Consider the following 8,086-nt stretch of genomic DNA (forward strand, 5'->3'; position numbering starts at 1 on the left):
ATCCTATTCTATCTGTATCCAAAGTGCTAGTCATGACTCACTACATTTATATTACGACACTATACTATCTGATGGATCTACTTCCAGAAAGTAAAACCAGCAATGGTGCAGCTTCATGAGCACTGGCAGAAAAAGACAGTCTGTATGAAACAATCTGCCGCCCGCAGATACACTGATTACTGACAATGTGCCCAGCCCTTTTCCTCCCAAGTGAGAAGGATAAAGAGAAGAGGTAAAGTACACTCCTTCTGTATGATACATATATACACAGGTGTGTGTTTGTTTGTGTGTGTGTGTATACTTACCATAAATAGTCCCCAAACTTGACTTTCCTTTCCCTGAGGTGGGATAGGAAAGAAGAAATCAGTATCAGTTGAATTTGCACAGTGCATGGATTGGTGCTGGGGATACACTGTTTTTTCAATTCTCACATTTCATTAAAGCTGGTAGTAAACAAAAGTTACTATCAGAGAAGACCTTGAGTAAACTAATTGGTGATCTGAATTAATGTCTTGATATAGCATTAATTTTCTTTCCCTGTCAATTCTGGGAGACATTCTAAAAGCCCTTAGAATGGAAATTAATTGCCTAGTTTTTCCTGTGATGTTAATAGTACTCCCTTGGGCCTTCAAAAGCAACTTTCAAAGGAGAATGGGATTTGTTGCGTAGTTCTGTTTATTTTTGTTTTTCCAGAGTTTGGACTTCTTTATTAAAGGCTGTCAACCTAAGGCTTTGACCACAAAGATTTAGCACCATGTTTTTAAGAAAAAGAAAATCAAAATTGGGGTTAATGAAAGTTAAAAATCTTTGAGACTCCTTGTAGGTCTCTTGTACAGACACTTGTTTTGCAACTGTCTCTTGCCTGGGTGCGCCAGGTCTTTGCGGACCAGCTCCACCAGAGGAAAAACAAAATAAACATTACCAATGGTGGCTGTCATAACCGGCAACCTCTTTTTTTTTTTTTTTTCCTACCAGACAAACTTCTTTTTTTTTCCTCCATTAAAATTTTGTCTGTGTTTGACATTTGAATCACCCTAGAATGTGGAATATTGTTTTTGCTGAAGCTGCTGGATAAATGTCTCCTACCTACCTTGTCTGGAAAAAGCCCCAGACATCCCCCTCTCATGTGCCCTTGGCCTGGGGGCATTGCCCTTCCTGGCATCCCTGGCTCAGGCATTGGAGCCCACATAGTCACCAGCATGAATTTCAATCCCTATTCTCCGGCACCTGAATAGATAGGAGTTCAGCACATGCTCCAAATAACCCTGGGACCCAGGCTAGGTGAACTGTTAACCTGCAATGGGCCTGCCTAGCCTTCAAAGGTCAGATGACATGAAATGCTCCTCAGTGTTTTAAGATACTAGTCACACAGTAAACAAAAATACAGAGATTCTTGGAGGAGGCAGTGGTTGAAATATTAGAAGCAGACATGTCAGAACAGGAATATCCTGTCATCCTTGCTTTGCCTCATAAACAGACGGGTACAGAGGCTGGGACATAATTCCTAGGCTGCTCTTATGACTTTATATCTCAAAATACTCAACATCGATTTCTGGGTTTCCCAAAAGTTGGCTCCAACACGTATCTCCTCTTTTCTGTAGATCCAGTCTCTTCAAATACTGGCTCTTTGTGCCATGCAAGCATGTTAAAAACCTCTCCCATTTTGGAGGAAGGCCAGGGAGGGGTGGCGTGGGCGAGTAGGGTGTCCAGAATGGTGCCCGGGAGAATCTCTGTGGGAGATATTTGACTGTTACTTCTTATTAACTTGAGTGGAAACCAAAAGGGCCCTCTCCTCTTCTCCCCTTTCCTCAGGCCTTTCCAGCAGGCGCGATGGCGGAAGCCCCGTGACGGTGGCCATGGCGGCGGCGGAAGTCTCCTCGGGTTCGGCGGCTTTGTCTCTGGGCTGGGCCTTCTCGAGTTACTGGCCCTTTCAGCCCCAGTTGTGGGGTCTCAGCCTGGGCTGGCGACTGACGGGCTTCTCTGGCAGGAAAGGCTGAGGCTGCAAGGTCTCGCAGGAGGCACTGCCCAAACTCCTGGCCAGACTGACACGGCCCACACCCAGCCGGGCCGAGGCTGCCCAGGAAGCACCCCTGCCAGAGAGGGCGGACCCTGGCCCAGCCCTTCCAGTCCTGGGCATTGGGATAGACCCTTGCGTCATCTTGCTGAGGCATGGGGGCCTGTCACTGGTGCAGACCATGGACTTCTTTTACCCCTTGGTGGAGGATCCCTACATGATGGGGTGCATAGCTTGTGCCAGCGTGCTGAGTGACCTCTAGGCCATGGGCATTACTAAGTGTGATAACATGTTGACGTTACTCAGCCTTAGCCAGAGTATGAGTGAGGAGGAACACGAAAAGATAATGCCACTCATGATCAAAGGCTTTCGGGACGCTACCGAGGAGGGAGGAACTGCAGTGACAGGTGGACAAATGGTGGTCAGCTCTTGGCTTGTCATCGGTGGAGTTGCCACTGTGGTATATCGGCCAAGTGCATTCATAATGCCTAATAATGCTGCTGTTGGGGATGTGCTGGTGTTAACCAAACCCTTAGGAACCCAAGTTGCTGTCAATGCCCACCAATAGCTGGATAATACTGAAAGATGGAATCAGGTGTGATCCTCAGAGAAGTAGTAGAGCTGGCCTATCAGGAAGCCACGCTCAGTATGGCTACCATTAACTGAACTGCTGCTGGATTAATGCACAAATTTAATGCCCATGTGGCCACAGATATCACAGGCTTTGGCATTCTAGGACACTCTCAGAACCTCGTGAAGCAACAAAGAAATGATGTGTCCTTTGTCATTTGTAATCTGCCAGTCATTGCCAAGATGGCTGCCATCAGCAAGGCCAGTGGGCAGTTTGGGCTTCTTCAAGGAACCTCAGCTGAAACCTCAGGAGGATTACTGATTTGTCTTCCAAGAGAACAGGTGGCTCACTTTTGTTCTGAAAAAAGATCTTCCAAGACCAGAGAGGGTCACCAAGCATGGATTGTTAGCATTGTGGAAAAGGGAAACCAGACAGCTCGGATCATTGAAAAGCCTTGAGTTATTGAGGTCCTACCTTGCGGGGCCACTGCTGCTGTTCTTGGTCCTGCACATTCCAATGCATCCTCAGAGCCTAGCTCATGAAATGACATGGCACAAGTTGTTTAGAGCTTAGGGCCTTTGTAAACAATCATGGACAATTCTCAGGAGCTGATTTAAGAAATTCCCAAAGAAGGCTACCTACATAGTGGTTGCAGCTGCCCTTTCTAGGTGATCTGAATTAGCCCATCAAAAGTTGCCTGTGTGTGCATTCCAAGGCCGGAAGTATTATTTTGAACTTTGTGGGGATATCTGTTCATCTCCTGGGTAGAAGAGGAGCAGAAAAACTTGTTTCCTCTTTCCAAAGTAAGATGAGGCTACTCCAGTTTGAGGGATGTTTTTTTTGCATTAGGTTGATTAATTTCTGCACAGGGAGTGAGATTATTTATTAAAATTGCATACACACAAAAGTAAATTGCACAATGAAAAAAATTTAGATCTGAAGCAAATGAGTTTGGACCAATACCATTGATAAATCTAAGTTGTTATGGGAGATCTTATAATGCAATGTCAAATTCTTTATTAGATTTTTCTGAAGTACTGGCTCTTTCCTGCTCTGGACAAGAATTGAGCAGCTTGTTTAAAGACTGGGAAAGGAGGACCTGCAATCATCTGACTTGGTCTCTGTTAATGATGTCTCTCCCTCTAAACCCCATTAAGGACTGGAAGAGGCAGAAAGAGCCCTAGAGCCCAGGTCTTGGTGGTCATTAAGATGTTAAATCTTGTGCTGAACATTTCTGGTGATTTAATCAATAAAGAGTAATTTCTAGCTAAAAAACCAAAATGTCTTCCATTTTAGAACACAAAATCCTCCTTTGACTATCCTCCTTTTCCTCCCAACAGTTGCTTCTCTTTCTTTTTCTAGATCTGTATGTCTCAGTCTTTGCTGTACATCAGAATCAGCTACAGAACTTGTTACAGAACACATTACTGAGCCTCATCCTCAGAGTTTCCGAGTTTCTGATTTGGTAGGTTGGGGTCGGGTCCAAGAACGTGCATTTCTAACAAGTTCTTAGGGGATGCTGATGGTTGGGGACCCACTTTGAGAACCACTACTCTAAAAAGCACCCTCTGTGTTCATTGACTTTGCTTGCTCTTTTTCCATTCACTACCCAACCTGCTGTCACCTGTCAGCTGCCCCACACCACTGACCTCCAAAGGTCAAATCAAATGCAGTGGAGCTTTGCATCACGTCTTACTCAAGTCCTCTCTGACGTTGGTTCCCTGGCCACATCGGTCTCTTTCTTCCTTTGGCTTCCCTGACATCACTCCTTCCCAACTGTCTCCTTCCTTTCTGGCTGCTCTTTTTGAGTTGCCTTTTCAGGAACCTCTTCTCCTGCCCATGGTGTGTTTCAGTTTTCTTCCAGGTGCTGCTCTTGTCCTCTGCACTTTTCACTCTGTATTCTTCCTGGATGCCTCACCCACAGTACAGCTTTGACTGGCATGCCAGTAACCCTCAGATCCACTTCTCTACCGCAAGGCTCTCTTCTAGCTCTTCATCTGCATATGCAGACTCACAAAGTTAGACATGTTCCCAGGAGGGCTTGTTATATTTGCCCTCAAATGGCCCACTTGTTTGACTTATCTTCAGGATGGGCAACTATTTTACCCCGACCCAGACATCTGTGTGTCATTCTTACTTTTTTCTCCCTCACTTTTGTTCCTGACATTCATCATCAAGATCTCTCTCATATTGCCCTCTTTTCATTTTTCATTGCTAATGCCTCAGTTTCCTACTGTTTGTAGTTCCTGAGTATTAGCTTTGCAGTGTTTCTAGGCACTTTTTAAATACTGGGAATATATAGGGGTCCCTCAAATCAGGTAACATTTTGCTATTCCATAAATTCTGGTTTTGCCATTTGATGCTATATCATTTTATACAATAAGACATTTTATTTTATTATTTTTTTTGAGACAAAGTCTCACTGTGTCACGCACGCTAGAGTGTAGTAGTGCCATCACAGCTCACTGCAGCCTGAACCTCTGGGGCTCAAGTGGTCCTTCTGCCTCAGCCTCCAGAGTAGCTGGGACTACAGGCACACACCACCATACCCAGCTAATTTTTCTGAAAAATTGTTTTGCAGAGATGGGGTTAGAATCCTGTTGCCCAGGCAGGTTAGAATCCTGGGGTGAGGCAGTCCTTCCAACTCAGCCTCCCAAAGCACTGTGATTACAAGTGTGAGCCACCACACCTGGCCAAAAAGAATTTTACTACTAATAAAAGTAATGCGGGAGGCATGCATTCTTAGCTCCATTTCAGATGAGGAAACTGAGGCTCTGAGAAGGTAATAGAGTTAGAAAAAAGTGGAGCCAAGGATACAAACAAGGTCTGCCAAAAGCAAGTTGTGGAAAATGAAAAATGTCTAGCTCCTTCCATGTAGAATTGGAAGAGTATAGTTCCATTATTTTGTTGAAGTGCAGTAAGTTTTAATAAACACAGACATTTCTGTAGTAAAGCATATTCGTACAGTAAAGTGAAAAATGTACAAAAGCAAAATATGATCTAGTGACCCATTTCTATATGGAATTTTTTTTCTCTCTCTCCGTCTCTCTGTATGTGTGTATGTGCATGGGTGTGTATATTTAGTTTCACGAAAATTGTAAAACTTTTTATTTGGAAATAATTGTAGATTTTCAGGAACTTGCAAAGATGGTACAGAGAGGCCCTGGATCCTCTTTATCCAGTGGTTACATCTTGTATAACTATAGTACAATACCAAAGCCAGCAAATTGACATTGGTACTATATAAGTAATGCATAGTTCCATGCCATTCTGTCACAGGTGTAGATTTATGTGACCACCACCGTAATCAAGATATAGCACTACTCTGTCACCACAAAGATCTTCCTCATGCTACCTCTTTATAATCATTTCCTCTTCCCTTCACCATTCCTAACCCCCAGCTACCACTAATCTGTTCTCCATCTCTATAATTTGTCATTTTGAGAATGTTGTATAAATGGAATTTTATGGTATGTGACCTCTTGAGACTGACTTTTTTCCACTCCATAATGTCCTTGCCTATAGTTGGGTAATGTTTTTAAACCCCTCTTTGCCAATATCTGTCTTTTAGTTGTCTCTCTCTCACTGATTTCAAGATTTATTTACTTTTAGTGTGTATGTATGTATGTATGTATGTACGTAGGTACGTATTTATTTTATTTGAGACAGAGTCTAGCTCTGTTGCCCAGGCTGGAATGCAGTGGCACGATCTCGGCTCACTTCTATCTCTGCCTCCCAGGTTCAAACCATTCTCCTGCCTCAGCCTCCCGAGTAACTGGGGACTATAGGCATGTGCCACCACGCCTGGCTAATTTTTGTATTTTTTGGTGGAGATGGAGTTTCACCATGTTGCCCAGGCTGGTCTTGAACTCCTGACCTCAAATGATCCACCTGCCTTGGCCTCCCAGAGTGCTGGGATTACAGGCATGAGCCACCATGTCCGGCCACCTTTAGTTTTTACAAGATTAACTAATATGTGTCCTGACATGGATTTCTTTAGGTTTATTCTGTTTAGAATTCATATAGCTTCTTCTTTCTTTAAGTTGTGTCTTTTACCAAACTTGGGAAATTTTTAGTTATTGTATATTTTAATACTTTTTTAGCCCACCTTCTTTCTCGTCTCCTTCTGGGACTCAAATGACATGAGTGTTTGATTTCTTTGTTATAGTCGTATAGGTTCCTGAGTTTGTTCTTTTTTTTTTTTTTCAGTTATTTTATTTTATTTTTTTCTGTTGTTCATATTGAGTAATTTCTATTCTCCCACCTCAGCTTCCTGAGTAGCTGGGACTATAGGTGTGCACCACCATGCCTGGCTAATTTTTGTATTTTTAGTAGAGACAGGTTTTTGCCATGTTGGCCAGGCTGGTCTTGAACTCCTGACCTCAAGTGATTGGCCTGCCTTGGCCTCTCAAAGTGTTGTGATTACAGGTGTGAGCCACAGTGCCTGGCCAATTTCTATTGTTCTAGCCTCAAGTTCTCTGATTCTTTTCTCTGTCCTTTCCCTTCTCCTGTGATGCTCATCTATTGAGATTTTTTTTTTTTGTATATTTTAGTTATAAAATTTATATTTGGTTTTTCTTTACATCTTCTATTTGCTCAGATTTTCTCTTTTTTCATTTGTTTCAAGACAGTTTTCATAATTGTTCATTGAAGCCTTTTTATGATGGCTGCTTTAAAATCTTTATCAGACAATTCCAAAATTATTAGCTTGGTGATGGCATCTGTGGACTGTCTTTTCTTATTTAATGTGAGATTTTCCTGGTTCTAGATGTGATAAGTGATGTTGTATTTTACTCTGGATATTTTGGGTATTACATCATGAGACTGTAGTTCTTACTTCTGTTTAGCAGCTTCCTCTGACATGTGCTGCAGGGAAAGAAGTGCACCACCTTGTTACTGCCAGGTAGGGGTGAAAATCTAGTTTCCCCACTTAGTTTCCTTTATGCCTCCAGGGGCAGGACCCCCATTACTACTGGGTGGAGGTGGATTGCAGGCTCCTTGTAGACCTCAGCTGACAACCACTGTGGCTGGGAAGAGAGGAACGTCTCACTACTGCTCCCCATGCGGCCTCCACTGACACTGTTTGAGGGGTGCTTACCACTAGATGGTGGTGAGATTTCTGGCCTCCCAAACCCTTTCGATAAGCTAGGGAGGAGGAGGAATGCCTTATTAGCTCTGGGTGGAAGTGGAAGCCCAAGATCCCCATATGGTCTCCATTGACACCATGAAGGAGGTTTCACTTCGCTGGCGTGGGTAAGAATACTGGCTCCCCACTCAATCGTCTTTCCTAATAATGGGATGGAGGAGATACAGTGAAGTGTGATTGTTACCGCTGGGAGAGGGTGGAATTCCAGGATCCCCTCCTGGCTTTGGCTGATAGAGGAGGAGGTGGGGCTCTATTTTTCTGTGGTGCATGACTACTGGGGTAGAGTGGCTATTGTCCAAAAGTTTTCTGTCTTGCTATGCTGTACCTTTCCTTGTTCTTTTTTCTTTTCTTTTCT

At 43.5% G+C, this 8,086-nt stretch overlaps 1 pseudogene; it reads left to right on the forward strand.

Annotated features, from left to right (window-relative positions):
* Positions 1,686 to 3,866, forward strand: LOC717756 (selenophosphate synthetase 2 pseudogene; annotated as a pseudogene).

This window comes from Macaca mulatta, chromosome 6, assembly GCF_049350105.2.
Source record: "Macaca mulatta isolate MMU2019108-1 chromosome 6, T2T-MMU8v2.0, whole genome shotgun sequence".
In the NCBI taxonomy this organism is placed as follows: domain Eukaryota; kingdom Metazoa; phylum Chordata; class Mammalia; order Primates; family Cercopithecidae; genus Macaca; species Macaca mulatta.